This window comes from Amblyomma maculatum, chromosome 9 (assembly GCF_055883805.1).
Source record: "Amblyomma maculatum isolate TAMU_Amacu chromosome 9, ASM5588380v1, whole genome shotgun sequence".
Taxonomy (NCBI): Eukaryota; Metazoa; Arthropoda; class Arachnida; order Ixodida; family Ixodidae; genus Amblyomma; species Amblyomma maculatum.
This window is the reverse complement of record NC_139352.1, coordinates 39,568,694-39,584,185: the sequence shown is the minus strand read 5'-3', so window position 1 is coordinate 39,584,185 and position 15,492 is coordinate 39,568,694.

The following is a 15,492-nucleotide window of genomic DNA, read 5'->3' as shown; positions in this document are numbered from 1 at the left end:
CGAAGCAGCGGCGGGGAGTAATCAGAAGACGCAGGCTCGGGAGGCGCGGCCATGCGACGACGACACCGACGAGCCACATGTCCAGCGAAACCACAGTAGTAGCTGGTTTGGTTTGGTTTGTGGGGTTTAACGTCCCAAAGCAACTCAGGCTATGAGAGACGCCGTAGTGGAGGACTCCGGAAATTTCGACCACCTGGGGTTCTTTAACGTGCACTGACATCGCACAGCACACGGGCGCCTTGCTTTTCGCCTCCATCGAAAAGCGGCCGCCGAGGCCGGGATTCGATCCCGCGTCCTTGGGAACAGTAGTCGAGCGCCGTAACCACTGCGCCACCCCGGCGGGTAAAATTGGGCGATTGTCCGAAGTACGCCAAGGGTTGTAATAGCGCGGAGTAGAAGGATGAAGCGGAGCCGTTTGCGGAAGCGGTGCGAGGCGCATGACAGGCTGCATGGGTAGTGACGGCTCAGGCGGTGGCCGCGCAGCCACAGCCGCGTAGGTCAAAGGGGCTGGAACAGCAGGTTGACTATACTGGACTGGTGCTCCGACGTATGTCAAAGGAGAAACAGAAGGAGCTTCAGGAAGCGTGGGAATTGCTTCTGCGACTTGTTTGCTGATGACTTGTTGCAACTTCGGCACCAAAGGAGATGGAGCGTCAGGACGTTGGTGAACGAGTGATAGTTGACGTACTATTCACAGTACTATTCACAGCTTGTTTAGAGGAAGTATTCAGAGACTTGGAATGGGAGCAGTTAAGGATAAGGGTAGATGGAGAATACCTCAGTAATCTGCGATTTGCTGATGACATTGCCTTGCTAAGCAACTCGGGAGATGAACTGCAAATAATGATTGATGACCTAGACAGGAAAAGTAGAAAGGTAGGCTTGAAAATCAATATGCAGAAGACTAAGGTAATGTTCAACAGCCTCGGGAAGGAACAGGAGTTTACATTAGGTAGCGAAATACTGGAAGTAGTAGGCGAATATATCTACTTAGGACAGGTAGTAACCGCAGATCCGGATCATGAAAAGGAAATAACAAGAAGAATAAGATTGGGATGGGGCGCATTTGGCAAGCACTCGCAGATTATGACTAGCAGCTTACCGGTATCGCTCAAGAGGAAAGTATACAACAGTTGCATCTTGCCTGTACTCACCTATGGGGCTGAAACGTGGAGGCTAACCAAGAGAGTTCTACTTAAGTTGAAGACAACCCAGAGGGCTATGGAACGAAAAATGGTAGGGGTAACATTAAGAGATAGAAAGCGTGCAGAGTGGGTCAGAGAAATAACTCAGGTTACGACATTCTAGTGGAAATTAAGAAGAAATGGACATGGGCAGGACATGTAGTGCGAAGAGAGGATAAGCGATGGTCGCTGAGGGTAACAAACTGGATTCCAAGGGAAGGAAAGCGTAGCAGGGGGCGGCAGAAAGTTAGGTGGGCGGATGAGATTAAGAAGTTCGCAGGGGTCAAGTGGATGCAGCTAGCACAGAACCGGGTTAAGTGGAGAGATATGGGAGAGGCCTTCGCCCTGCAGTGGGTATAATCAGGCTGATGATGATGATGATTCTTCTCGAACAAACTGTTTTATTTGTGGCAGCAAGGACGACTGGTCTGTGTCAGGTGTTAAAGCTGCAAGAGGTTCCTGGTGTGAGAGCGAAGACCGAGTGATGTTGCGGCGCTTGCGTAATTCATCAAAGTTTTGGCATGCATTGATAACATCGACGACGGTTGCTGGATTTTTGGCTAGAAGCATTTGGAACGCGTCATCATCAATCCCTTGCATAATGTGACCAATCTTGGCATGGTCTGGCACTGAAGCGTCCACGCGCTTGCAAAGGTCTACAACATCTTCAATATAACTGGTGAAATTTTCGCCAGGAAGCATTGCACGGCCGCGCAGGCGTTGCTCAGCACGCAGCTTGCGCACAGCAGGTCGGCCGAAGATATCGGCAAAACTGGTCTTGAAAGCAGACCACGAAGTGATGTCGGCCTCGTGGTTGCGGAACCATAGGTTGGCCACGTCCGTTAGGTAGAATATTACATTATTGAATTTTCGGGCGTCGTCCATTTGATTGTGAGTACTAACCCGCTCATATGAAGCCAGCCAGTCTTCCACGTCATGGTCGCCGGTTCCGCTGAATATAGGAGGATCCCGCTGGCGCAAAGCTCCAGCGCAGAAGACGGCGGACGAGGGCCCGGTTGGACTAGGGGTGCTGGCGTCGGTCATGACTGTTGTCGGGAGTGTGCGGCTTCGAAGCTCCAGGACGGCAGGAAATCCTGACCTCCACCAAGTGAAAGGGGGTGTTTACTGTCTTTTAACAGGGATAATAGCCCTCTGCAAGTTGCACAGAGAACCGCACAAGAGCACAGCCAGTCTAGGCCTCCACAAGCGAGCTCGAGCAGCGCAGCGGCACTTCGTCGTTCTTCTCCTCGTCTTTGTTATATCCTCGCCTAGTTCATCCTCATCTTCATAATATCTTCGCAGAGTTCACTACAGTATGTATGTATGTATGTATGTATGTATGTATGTATGTATGTATGTATGTATGTATGTATGTATGTATGTATGTATGTATGTATGTATGTATGTATGTATGTATGTATGTATGTATGTATGTATGTATGTATGTATGTATGTATGTATGTATGTATGTATGTATGTATGTATGTATGTATGTATGTATGTATGTATGTATGTATGTATGTATGTATGTATGTATGTATGTATGTATGTATGTATGTATGTATGTATGTATGTATTGTGAGCACTGTGTGGCGCTTCATCTTCCACACGGCTGAACGCGCTGCTTCATCTTCATCCCGCTCCCTCTTGGAGATACCCATCGTCATCGCGGAGTGTGTTTGGCTGCAGTGTGCGACCAAGGCTTCAGGTCTGCAATAAAGCCTGATCCCCCAAGTCCGACCTTCGCGTGGTGGAGGTGCGCCTTGATTTCCCCGCTGCTTCGTCACCTGCATCCACCTGGAGCTTCGTTCTGGCCGCCGTTTGACCCCGACCACCATCGTCATGACTCAAGAGGGCCACTCCGCTACTTCGGCTTCCACCAACTCGACTCCAGCTCCCCTTGCCACTTGGACTGTCAGCAGCCGTCAGCGCGACCCGCAGATGTTCGCCGGTCTCCGCGGCGACGACGCAGATGACTGGCTCGACAGCTACGACCGTGTCAGTGCTTTCAACCGGTGGGACAATTCTCTTAAACTAATTAATGTGTCCTTTTATTTGACGGATGTGGCCAAAACGTGGTTCCTAAATCATGAATCGACGATTCCGTACTGGGCTACCTTTAAACAAAAGTTACGGCAGATTTTCTGTGCTACTACTGTTCGCACGGAGTCCACCAAGAAGAAGCTAGAAGCCCGACTTCAGCGGTCCAATAAGACCTATACCTCTTATATAGAAGATGTACTTGCACTTTATCGGCGCATAAATGTCACCATGCCAGAGGCCGAGCGGGTTCGGCACGTCCTTAAAGGTATTGGGCCAGTCGCCTACAACGCCCTGGCCGTGCAGAACCCTACCACAATCGACGCCATCATATCGACTTGTCAACGCCTTGACGAACTACAGTCAATACGCCTGCAGCCTGATCTCACTTCATTTGGTTTCACTGCCGACGCTGACCTCCGTGCGCTTATTCGCGAATTCGTGAAGAGCTCTCGGCTCAAGGTAATTTGTGCCGCCCTGCATCTGAGCCACATCCTTCAAGTGCCGGCCTGCGTAGAATTGTCAAAGAGCTGGCCTCAATGACCTATTCCCCCCCCCCCCAACATCGGTCGCTCCTACCATCTGTCAGGTGCCGACTTACTCCCAGGTCACATCCTTGCCGCCTGCAGTTGGAGTGCCTACGCAACCGGCGCCTACCACTGCTCATGTCGCTGCATTGGCACCGCCTGCCACGGCGCCGACATACTACCCCAACTGGCGCCTAGCCCGCCCTGTTTGTTATTACTGCGGGTACCGAGGCCATATTTCCCGCTTCTGTCGTCGCAGGCTCCAGAATGAACGCCGCGGCTACGACTCATTTGAAGCAGACTACCCTTCTCGCTTTTCCGGCTCTAACCACCGTTCATTCCCTGATTATCCCCGACGTTCATCACCCCCGCCAGAAAGCCCCGCTCCGCCTGCTGGTCAGTGGTTACAGACCTTCAAGACGCCGTTCTCCTTCGCCTTTTCGCCGCTCAAACTCGCCTCTCCGTCAAGCTTCTCTGACGACCCCCCGCCTATCGGAAAACTGACCACTGCAGTTTTAGGAGGGAAAACTGCACTCTTCGGCCATCCCGAAAATCCTCCGGAACGTCCCTGGAATATTATTTTAGTGTGGGTTGAAGGTTTATCTGTTGAGGCTTTGGTTGACACGGGCGCCGCTGTCTCTGTGATACACACTGACGTGTGCTCCCGCTTGCGAAAAGTGGAAACGCCTTATGATGGACCTGAACTCCGTGGAGATAATGGTGCAATAATTCGGCCTTTTACGAAGTGTACTGTGCGAGGTTTTGTTGATGATGTCCGCCATCATGTACAATTTGCCGTGATGTCACCGTGCGCTCACCCAATTATTTAAGGCTGGGATTTTCTGTCTGCCCCATCAGCCAGCATTTTGTGTCGCGACAGGGTCATTTACATGAACGAGAGCGATCCGTCTTCTGAACCTCCCGAGCCCCGTCATCGCCTGCTTGCCGCTACTAACTCAGTGTTGCCCCCTGGATGCGAACAACTTGTCGCGCTTACTTCTACTGACATTGATAACGGCGATGTGCTAATCGTGCCTTCTGATCGCCATCTGACCCGTGGAATCGCGCTACCACCAAGTCTTGTTCGGTTTGAGCATGACACACCGCTTGTCGCTGCTTCGAACACTTCCCTAGAGCCCATTGTGCTGACTAAAGGGACATTGTTTCCTTGTGCCCTGGACATTCACCCGGTGTCCCTCACCACCCTTACCGCCCCCTCTTCCTCACCAGCAGCTTCTTCCGATGCTTCTCTATGTGTTCTCTTTGGCACCATCAATCCTGACCTTCCTGCGACTCACCGCCAAGCTTTGCAGGAATTACTTCGAAAACACCAAGCCTCCTTTGATGTCACTTCTCCGATCTTGGGCCGAACGTCTTCTGCACAGCACCGCATTATTACAGAAGGTACTTCTATTGTTAGCCGCCGCCCTTACCGTGTTTCCTTATCAGAACGTAAAATCATAGAAGATAATGTGAATTATATGCTCCGACGAGACATTATTCGGCCCTCAGCTAGCCCCTGGTCATCTCCAGTTGTCTTGGTCAAAAGAAAAAAAAAAAAAGGATGGGTCCGTGCGTTTTTGCGTTGATTACCGCGCACTTAACAAAGTCACTCGCAAAGATGTTTATCCTATGCCACGAATTGACGACTCCCTCGACTGTCTTCAGGGCGCCGAATATTTCTCCACTTTGGATTTGCTTTCCGGTTACTGGCAGATACCGATGCACGAAGCCGACAAAGAAAAAAACCGCATTCGCTACTCCCGATGGGCTTTACGAATTCAGTGTCATGCCTTTTGGACTTTGTAATGCCCCCGCTACGTTTGAGCGCATGATTGACACTGTTCTTAGAGGACTTAAGTGGAAAACATGCTTGAGCTACCTGGACGACATAGTTATTTTCTCTGCGACTTTTTCTGATCATTTATGCCGCCTTGATCAAGTATTAACGTGCCTGGCATCCGCCGGTCTCCAGCTGAACACAAAAAAGTGTAATTTCGCCAAGAAAGAAATCAAGATCCTGGGCCACCTCGTCAGCCGCGATGACATTCGACCCGACCCTGACAAGCTTGCTGCAGTTTTGAACTTTGCACGGCCTCAGCGGACTAAGTAACTACACAGTTTCCTTGGCCTGTCTTCGTACTTTCGCCGTTTCATTCGCAATTTCGCTACCATTGCTGCACCGCTCCACCGCCTCCTGACCGACCGTACTACTTTCAATTGGTCCGAAGAATGCGAAAAAGCTTTACAAACGCTAAAGAATGCCCTCACTTCGGACCCTGTTCTCGCTCACTTCGACGACACTGCTGCCACCATTCTCCACACCGATGCCAGCAGCCTCGGTATCGGCGCCGTACTTCTGCAACGTGATACCGCTTCTCGGGAAAAGGTAATTGCGTTTGCCAGTAGAACTCTAACACCAGCGGAACGCAACTACACCACCACTGAGCAAGAGTGCCTCGCCGTCGTTTGGGCAGTTCAGAAATTCCGCCCCTACCTCTACGGCCGCCATTTCACGATCGTTACCGATCACCACGCTCTGTGCTGGTTATCAACCCTCAAAAATTTGACTGGACGCCTGGGCCGTTGGATTCTGCGTTTGCAGGAATACCACTTCGATGCCATATTCAAATCCGGTCGCAAACATCGAGATGCCGATGCTCTTTCCCGCTGCCCGCTCCCAGAATCACCACCTAGTGCTTCTTCGCGCCTTCCTGCGTGCACCCTCGACGTCCCAATCTCGTCCATAGCTCCAAACATCACCTGTGCTACTCCTGCCGCTGCTCCAGATCGCTACGCCATTATTTCACACCAGCGAGCCGATCCCTACTGTCTTTCCCTAACCAACCTTCTCACCGGTGCGTCTCACCCTCCTACCGCTAGGATGCGCAGGCAACTCCAAAAGTTTAAACTTGACAACGGCGTGCTCTCCCGTTATATTTATTGCTCCGAAGGCACCCGTTGGGTCCCCGTTATTCCGAGAGCGCTTCGCACCCGTATCCTGGCGGCTTTCCACGATGAGGCTACATCCGGTCACTTAGGCTTTCATAAAACTTACTACCGGGTGAAAACCCGTTTCTTCTGGCCAGGCCTCGCCTCAAGTGTGGCAAAATACGTCGCCTCTTGTCTGCCATGTCAGCGCTGCAAACGGCCCACTTCTCCTCCTGCTGGCCTACTACAGCCGCTACCTTGCCCTGCTACTCCTTTTGCCGTTGTTGGCATAGATTTATACGGGCCACTTCCATTGTCCGCACGAGGTAATCGCTGGGTCGTCACCACCGTCGACCACCTAATACGCTACGCTGAGACCGCTGCCCTGCCTAATGGCTCAGCACATGAGGTCACGACCTTCTTTTTGGAATCGCTCGTACTGCGCCATGGGGCCCCTCAAGTGCTTCTCAGCGATCGTGGTCGGACATTTCTGTCGAATATTGTAGCCGAAGCCATTGAGGCCTAAACCACACATCACAAATTGACCTCCAGCTGTCACCCGCAGACCAATGGGCTGACTGAGCGGTTCCACCGCACGCTTTCTGGCATGTTGTCTATGTACGTCGACCAGGACCACCGAAACTGGGACGTAATACTTCCTTGTTACGTTCGCCTACAATACGGCTGTACAGCGAACCACAGGTTACACCCCGTTTTTCCTCGTTTACGGCCGTTCTCCCGCTACCCCTCTTGACGCCTCTTTCCTTTCTACACATGCCGGTTCCTCATCCTCTCTTCCTGACCAGTTCCTTTCCCGAGTGGCCAAATCTCGCCGGCTTGCTCGCGTCAACACGGAAGCTAGCCAGGAAGACCGCAAGAGCCGCTATGATGCAACCCATCGCCAAGTTTCGTTCCGTCCCGGCGACGAGGTGTTACTTTGGACCCCATTACGCACTCCTGGCCTTTGTGACAAGTTACAGCACCGTTACACATTGGTCCTTACACAGTTCTTGCAAAAACTTCCCCGGTCAACTATCGCGTCTCCCCTGTTTACCCTCCTCCGGACTGTCATTACCGTGGCACTGAAGTTGTCCACGTTTCACGTATGAAACCTTTTAATCGGCGCAATCCTGCGGACTAATTGCGGTCAGGCTGGCCGCTTCAACTGCGCGGGCGAAATAGTGTGAGCACTGTGTGGCGCTTCATCTTCCACACGGCTGAACGCGCTGCTTCATCTTCATCCTGCTCCCTCTTGGAGATACCCATCGTCATCGCGTAGTGTGTTTGGCTGCAGTGTGCGACCAAGGCTTCAGGTCTGCAATAAAGCCTGATCCCCCAAGTCCGACCTTCGCGTTACCTTACAGTATGTATGTATGTATGTATGTATGTATGTATGTATGTATGTATGTATGTATGTATGTATGTATGTATGTATGTATGTATGTATGTATGTATGTATGTATGTATGTATGTATGTATGTATGTATGTATGTATGTATGTATGTATGTATGTATGTATGTATGTATGTATGTATGTATGTATGTATGTATGTATGTATGTATGTATGTATGTATGTATGTATGTATGTATGTATGTATGTATGTATGTATGTATGTATGTATGTATGTATGTATGTATGTATGTATGTATGTATGTATGTATGTATGTATGTATGTATGTATGTATGTATGTATGTATGTATGTATGTATGTATGTATGTATGTATGTATGTATGTATGTATGTATGTATGTATGTATGTATGTATGTATGTATGTATCAGTGGCGTAGCCAGAAATTTTGTTCGGAGGGGGGGGGGGTCACGTTGTAGCGCGTCCTCCTCCATATAGAATTTGTCGATGGATCAAATATGATTAATTATGATATCGTTGGCATCCTTGTTAGGTACCTTGCACAAACAGTGAGCTGTTCGATTCCAGCAATATCTGGCGTTTCGTCAGCAAGTACGGAGAAGCTGCCTGCAGCGTTTATTTTTACAACTAGGCGTTCTTTGATAATTTCCCCACAAATTTCTATAATTTGGTTTTGCACATCTTTAAAAACCAGGCTATAGGTCACAATGAACGCGGTACAAGGCCTCTACATGAAAGGAGCACAGCGTTGGTAGGAAAGTAAGGGGTAGCAATTTCGGACCGCAAGGTCTAAACATGCAGACGACATTCAGCAACAAACGCAACGTTTTGAAAAAGCGATAATCACCAGAAAACAAATTTAAACAATGCTAAACAGATAGATTATGGTGAAGTATATAAATCTTTGTAGAACAAATGTATTAGTGGCGCTAAGCACAATCTTTACAAAATATTTATGCACTCTATCACAACGTTCGCAGCCCTAGTTGTTTTCAAAACACCGGTTATTCGAACGCAAAGACAGCAAATGGTCAGTCAGTCATGAGCGACATTTCGAATTGTGAAGCTGTCAAGTCTTTTTTTATGATAAACAAAACAAGTACTTATCGAAATTATTTGCCTATCTTATATATAAATGAATTAATGGACGAATGGTGTGGTTTCAAGAGTTCTGGGGCATGTTTCTCGCCGGGCCGATGTTCCCGGGTCCTGGCTCGGAAGCCGAGAAGATGGAGAAGGAGCAGGAGCAGCCAGGGAGTAGAAGTGAAGAAGAAACGTTTTATACAACTTTTTAAATGATCTGACGAAAAAGGAGTTTCGGTGGAGACAATCTGCCGTTTAAATATGGTAGGTTATCCCCAATTCCCTAGCTGGGGAAACAAAGTTTAATCTGTACAGTCCAATCAGCGGGGTCTGAAAGGGCAGCTCGTCTCCGCCTCCATCCCGAAAAAGGGGGTGGCGGGGAGGGGGCTTGGGCGCCTCATCAGGAGACAAACGGTCACTCCGCCGCTATCGGCGCCGCTTCGATGCCTTTTGGTCGCGGTCGCTCACCGGCGTCCGAAAGATGCGTAGGGCGGCGTAGAGCGGTGTAGGAAAAAAAAAACGAGGTGCTATAAAAAAACTAAAACGCTCCTGGGCCAATGTTCAGCTCCTTCTCTTCGGCGCGTAGGAAGCAGCGTGAAAACGAAAAAAAACAAAACAACCACAAACAAAAAGCGCAACCACGGAGTGAGCATAGTGTACGGGGAGAAGGGCGAGGGAGTACCACTAAGAGCTGCTACAGCATGGTGAGGATTCGCAGAAGGCACGAGAAAAAAGAAAGCCCCAAAAGAGAGACACAGGAATTTTGAGGAAGCGGGGAGTCGAAGGCGAGGGAAATACCGCCTTTGAAACACTGAGCGGGAATGGAGACCTGTCTTGTTTCGTCGCCCCCCCCCCCCCGCCCCCCTCCGCGGCCGGCGCGAGTTGACGCGACGAGCCCGCTCGCTATCTAAACGCCCTTGAAACTTAGTGCTCGGAAATGGTTCCTGGCTTTACGTGACTCCGTCTGCATGGGCGTTGCTACGAAATGTAGCCCCCAAGTTCGTAATGTTCGTGCCGAAATGTATTTTCGAACGAACCGGATAAAGATATTGTAGACAAAACCCAGAATGCTTTCGAGCGCCGGTGGTTGTTTTGGTCGGCGGTGCATGACAGCACGAAAACATTTCGGGGGGAGCCCCATAAGCCCCCCCCCTGGCTACGCGCCTGGTATGTATGTATGTATGTATGTATGTATGTATGTATGTATGTATGTATGTATGTATGTATGTATGTATGTATGTATGTATGTATGTATGTATGTATGTATGTATGTATGTATGTATGTATGTATGTATGTATGTATGTATGTATGTATGTATGTATGTATGTATGTATGTATGTATGTATGTATGTATGTATGTATGTATGTATGTATGTATGTATGTATGTATGTATGTATGTATGTATGTATGTATGTATGTATGTATGTATGTATGTATGTATGTATGTGTTTGTGTATGTAAGTATGTATGTATGTATGTATGTAATATGCATGTATGTGCGTGTGTGTGTGTGTCTATTTGTAAACTAAGAATGTCCGACTGACATATTTTCTCCGGTACGGTAAATGAGGGTCCACGAATCCTTATTTTCAGTGTAGCGGGGCGCATTTAAGAAACAACAAGTAAAAAGAAACATACATTCCATGTATGTATGGAATGTATGGGCATTCCCTTGCAGGTCATAAAAGCAGTACATAATCTGCCTAAGGACAGGACGTTTTCTATCCGGATAAACGGAAAACAAATTGACAATTACACCTCGAACAGAGGCGTGCCACAAGGGTCAGTGTTAGCACCTTTATTATTTAATATCGCACTGATCCCATTGGCGTGGAAATTAGCTAAAATACCAGAAGTGGGGTTCATGATATACGCAGATGATGTCACGATTTGGTCTGTTCATAAACAAATTGACAGACAGAATCGGCATCTGCAAGAGGCTTTAAATACCATAGATGAGTACGTGCAAAGTGCAGGCCTGGAATTATCACCTCAAAAGTCCAGTTACATTCATGTTGCCAACAAGAATGGAAGAAAACAATTGGCAACGCAAAGAGTCTCCCTAAAGATTGGAAATCAGGCACTGGAAGAGGTGGACGAGTTGAGAGTTCTTGGCCTAGAAATTCACAAATCCGGCAAAGGAACACAATGGCTTCATAAGGTGAAAAAAGTAGCTGCGACTTCCTTAAACTTGATAAAACGCATTTCGTCTAGGGGAGGAGGAGCTCGAGCGGACATGGCAAGACGTCTTGTACAATCAGTGTTACAGCCGAGGATACTATACCAGGCCCAATTCCAAAGACTCACGAGGCGGCAATGGGCAAAATTGGAAACAATAAATAGGAACGCAATGCGCACTATCACGGCCTTACCAAAACTTACCCCTATCCCTATTCTCCAAGAGTTTGCACAGATAAATACGTTGACAGAATTAATTGAACAACGAGAGGCAACAAGGGATATGAAGCGAAAGTACGTTACGCCCATAGCATCCTTGTACAACGAAGTGGCAGTTCGAACACCACCAATGGCTGACCCCCCTCCTTGGGAATTCACTACTATCACGACAAACAAGACCACTCGGCTTCGTCGCAAAGAAAAGCTGGCATCTCGACCTCTGGTTGATGCACTTCCAGGTACCTTAATTGCATATACGGACGCATCAATTATAGAAAATGGCGGTAGAACAGCAGCTACTAGTCCAACACACAGCGAACTAAAGGTACATAAAGAATATCTTTTAGAATACCCGGACCCGCTTGTGATGGAACTCTATGCAATCCGCGATGCTATGGAGGCCATAAATAAAATAGATTCGATAACAGAAGCCCACATCTATACAGACTCCTTAGCCGCCATAAAACAACTAAAGAAAGTGACGAAGACGCTATTTGTTACCCAGGAAATCCACGCACTCAATAAAAAAACAAAGATAAGCATCCAGATACATTGGACACAAGACAATGCTGAGAACGCTGAGCAGAGAAAAGTTGACCACCTCACACACGAAGTTCCACACACTAATGCGCCCCCCACCAGGCTCCCTTTCGATGCCCGTTCCGCTGTTTCCATTTTAGCATCCTCTTTAAGGAAAAGTACACGTGCCCTCATTCCCCCGTGTACATTCCCACTCCCTCGTAACTTAACGAGATTGGAGGAGGTTTCCCTTAGAAGGATAAGAGCTGGGGCGGCCCTTACCCCTTCGGTAAAATGCCGATGGGAATCGCAAGCTGAAATCGGACCAACCACATGCCCAAAGTGTTCCACACCAGCTGCAGAAGTGGATGTTCGCCACCTGCTATGGACTTGTGCAGGGACAAGGGAATCAAGGACAAAGATTCTGCGCGAAGTGGGTCTAACTACAACAAGGGAAGATGACTTTTCTAAATGGCTCACCGACAACGCTAAGAGCGGGAGCCTGCTCCGGTTCCTCACGGAAAACCATTTACATGAGTTTATATAATATGCCTTATGGCAAGTTTGCGTACAAAAAAAAAAAAAAAAGAAACAACTTTTGATAAAATCTGTACTCGAGTATCACAGCTTTCAGCTGCCCATCAGCCTGCCTCTAGTTAATGCTATAAAATTAACAATTTAAAGCCAGGATGAATGTTTGCCGTTAAGAGACGCATAGTTTGGTAATGTGGATGGATGGATGGATGGATGGATGGAAACAACTTTATTTAATAAAAAAAGAAGTCTTCCAGGATGGTCCCCTACTAGGAGTGCACGGGCTTTTGCTTCACATAGAGCCCGATCTACCAGCCATTTCTGACTGGCGGGTTGAGCTGTCCGCAAAGCAGCCTCCCAGGAAGAAAAGGTGGGATGGGGGATGGGGGGCACTACCTGGGGGAAGGACATTCCCACAGATAGTGGAAAAGTGAGGATTTGGGTTCGCCACAGGTGTCGCAGTGAGGGGGCAAGCCAGGGTGAAGGCATGAGAGACGGTAGGGGGAAATGAAACAATCCGTCTGCAATTGTCGCCATGTAGCACTGGATAAGGGTGACAAGGTGCTGTGGGGTGGTGGCAGTGTCATGCGGTTGTGTTTGTAGAATGTAGTGATTTGGTGGTATGTAGAAAGGACCGATGCGGCCTCCTGCGCGGAGTTGGGTGCCTGATCTTCCGGGGCTCGGGTAGAGAGTTCTCGAGCCAGCGCATGAACGCTCTCATTACCGGGGATCGAGGCATGCCCTGGGATCCACGTTAGATTAATCGTTCGGTCGAGAGAGGTGGCGGTGGCAAGAATATGATGCGCGGCCGGTGTCGCCACGCCGTTTAGGTAGTGGCGGTATGCCGCCTGAGAATCTGTACAAATTTCGGTAATGTCTTTGTCAATGGCTGAATGGGCAAGCGCGAGTGCGATGGCGGCTCCTTCCGCTTCTGCAGGGGAATTAGTTCGGATAGTGGCGGCGGCCCCCACTCTGCCATCTTCGTAGGCAGCGACTGCAGTGAAAAATCCTACTTTAGAATTCCCTGCCGCGTCGACATAGAGGATATCAGAGCGGTTGCGGTATCTTTTGGTGTAATAGCTGGCTCTAACTTTCCGCCTTCCCTGATAAAGGCAAGCGCCCATTTTGCGTGGTAGGGGCTTCTGGTATATGTGATCCTGCGTGCCCGGAGAGATCATGAAAGGTGTAGCCCTTGCTGGGGTGGCGATGGGTGGATTGAGACGGAGTTGTCGCAGCAGGCATTGTCCTGTTTCCGTGCGACTCAGGCGGACTAATTGGTTGGTGCGTTGAGCTTCTATTAATTCGTTCACGGTATTGAGACGTTCTGTGCTAACCGTCCGTGGAAGACGTAGGGCGGAGGTTACGGCCATGCGTATTAGGATGTCCGCTTGCTCTGTTTGGCGCTGAGTGAGTATATGATATGGGAGGAGGTATGTGATTCGGCTAATGATTAATGCATTGGTCATACTGAGGGTTTCGCGTTCCGACAGCCCATGGTTGCGCGCAGCCACACGCCTGATTAGTCCAGCAACCTGCTTGGTCTGTCTTTGCAAGAGTTGAAGGGTGGTGGTTGCATCAAGTGCGTTGTTAATGTGAAGGCCGATAATCTTCATCTGAGACACAATGGGCACTGGGTTTCCGTACATGTGAAGTTCAATGGGCGGATCTCCGGGTATGGGTTTAAGCTGCAATAGTTCCGATTTAGTTGGGGAGCATTGGAGGCCTGTGTTTTCTAGATAGGTGGTGGTGATGTCTATGGCAGACTGCAAGATATCCTGGGCTGTTCCAAGGGATCCGCCTGTTGTCCAGAGGGTTAATTAACGCCTTTAGTTGGCTTGGTTTGGGGGAAAGGAAGGTGCTGTATCTGTCTGCACTTCTCGGCGAACGCCGAACTTTAAAATGAAAGGCATAAAATAGGAGGTAGAGCCGCCCCATTCTTTAACAGGCGTGTGCATGGCGACCTCCTTTTTTGTGCTCGTGCGCCTTAATGCGGATAAATCTTGTCAAAAGATCAAGATTGTGCAAGGGCTTGGTGAACCCTTTCTTATACTTGGACTTTGCACAGATTAGCGCCTCTGTAACGCTCAGAATCACAGAAAAATGCTGCCGTCATGAACGTCAGTTAAGATGTTGGCAGCTGTGCATACGTCGTTGGTTCGAATCTTTGTCGCAAACTAGCCTTCAACATGACTAGCAGATGGATGCTAAATGTGAGGCGAAAAGGGTATGACACCACCCTGAAAGCTGTATAAGGAATCGGTTTTATCACGATTTTAATATAAGTCAGAGCATATATTTTCCCACGAGTTAAGAGTTTCGGCGACGGCAATGGCGATGCCTTTTCGACCGAACGAGCTGTATATGCGCTTCAGGCAAAATCAGTAATGCGCATAATTTTGTTACTGAACACAACAGCACCTCTTTCTCATTTCTTTTACTCCACCTTCCTTCGAGGCTTCTCAAGCTTCCCCTTACGGTGTGGTTTAGGTTTCCACCGAGAAGTGTGACAGATACTGTGTCTTTGCTTTCCTGTCAACCAATTATTATTATTAAGCAGCTTAGGAAATACGTTTTCACAACGGCCCGTGACAGTTCGCTGTGCAGTCCGCGAGAGGCTCTATTAACCTAACACTAGCACTAACAGCCTGAAACAGGCTGTGTACTGCCAGAGCATTACTCCCACAAGCAAAACAATTCATTACAATTTAGACTTATTTTTGCACTCATGACGTCACCCCACAGAAACCACGACACACCTGCAGCATGCAGTTTGTGTCCGGAGAGAGGTAAACATAGAGGGACCCAAACCCCGAGACATGGTGGAACAGAATTAGGGTGGACAGAATGCTGCACGAGCGCCCCATCATGGCATGCGCCAAAACTAATCATTCACTCTCTCTTCT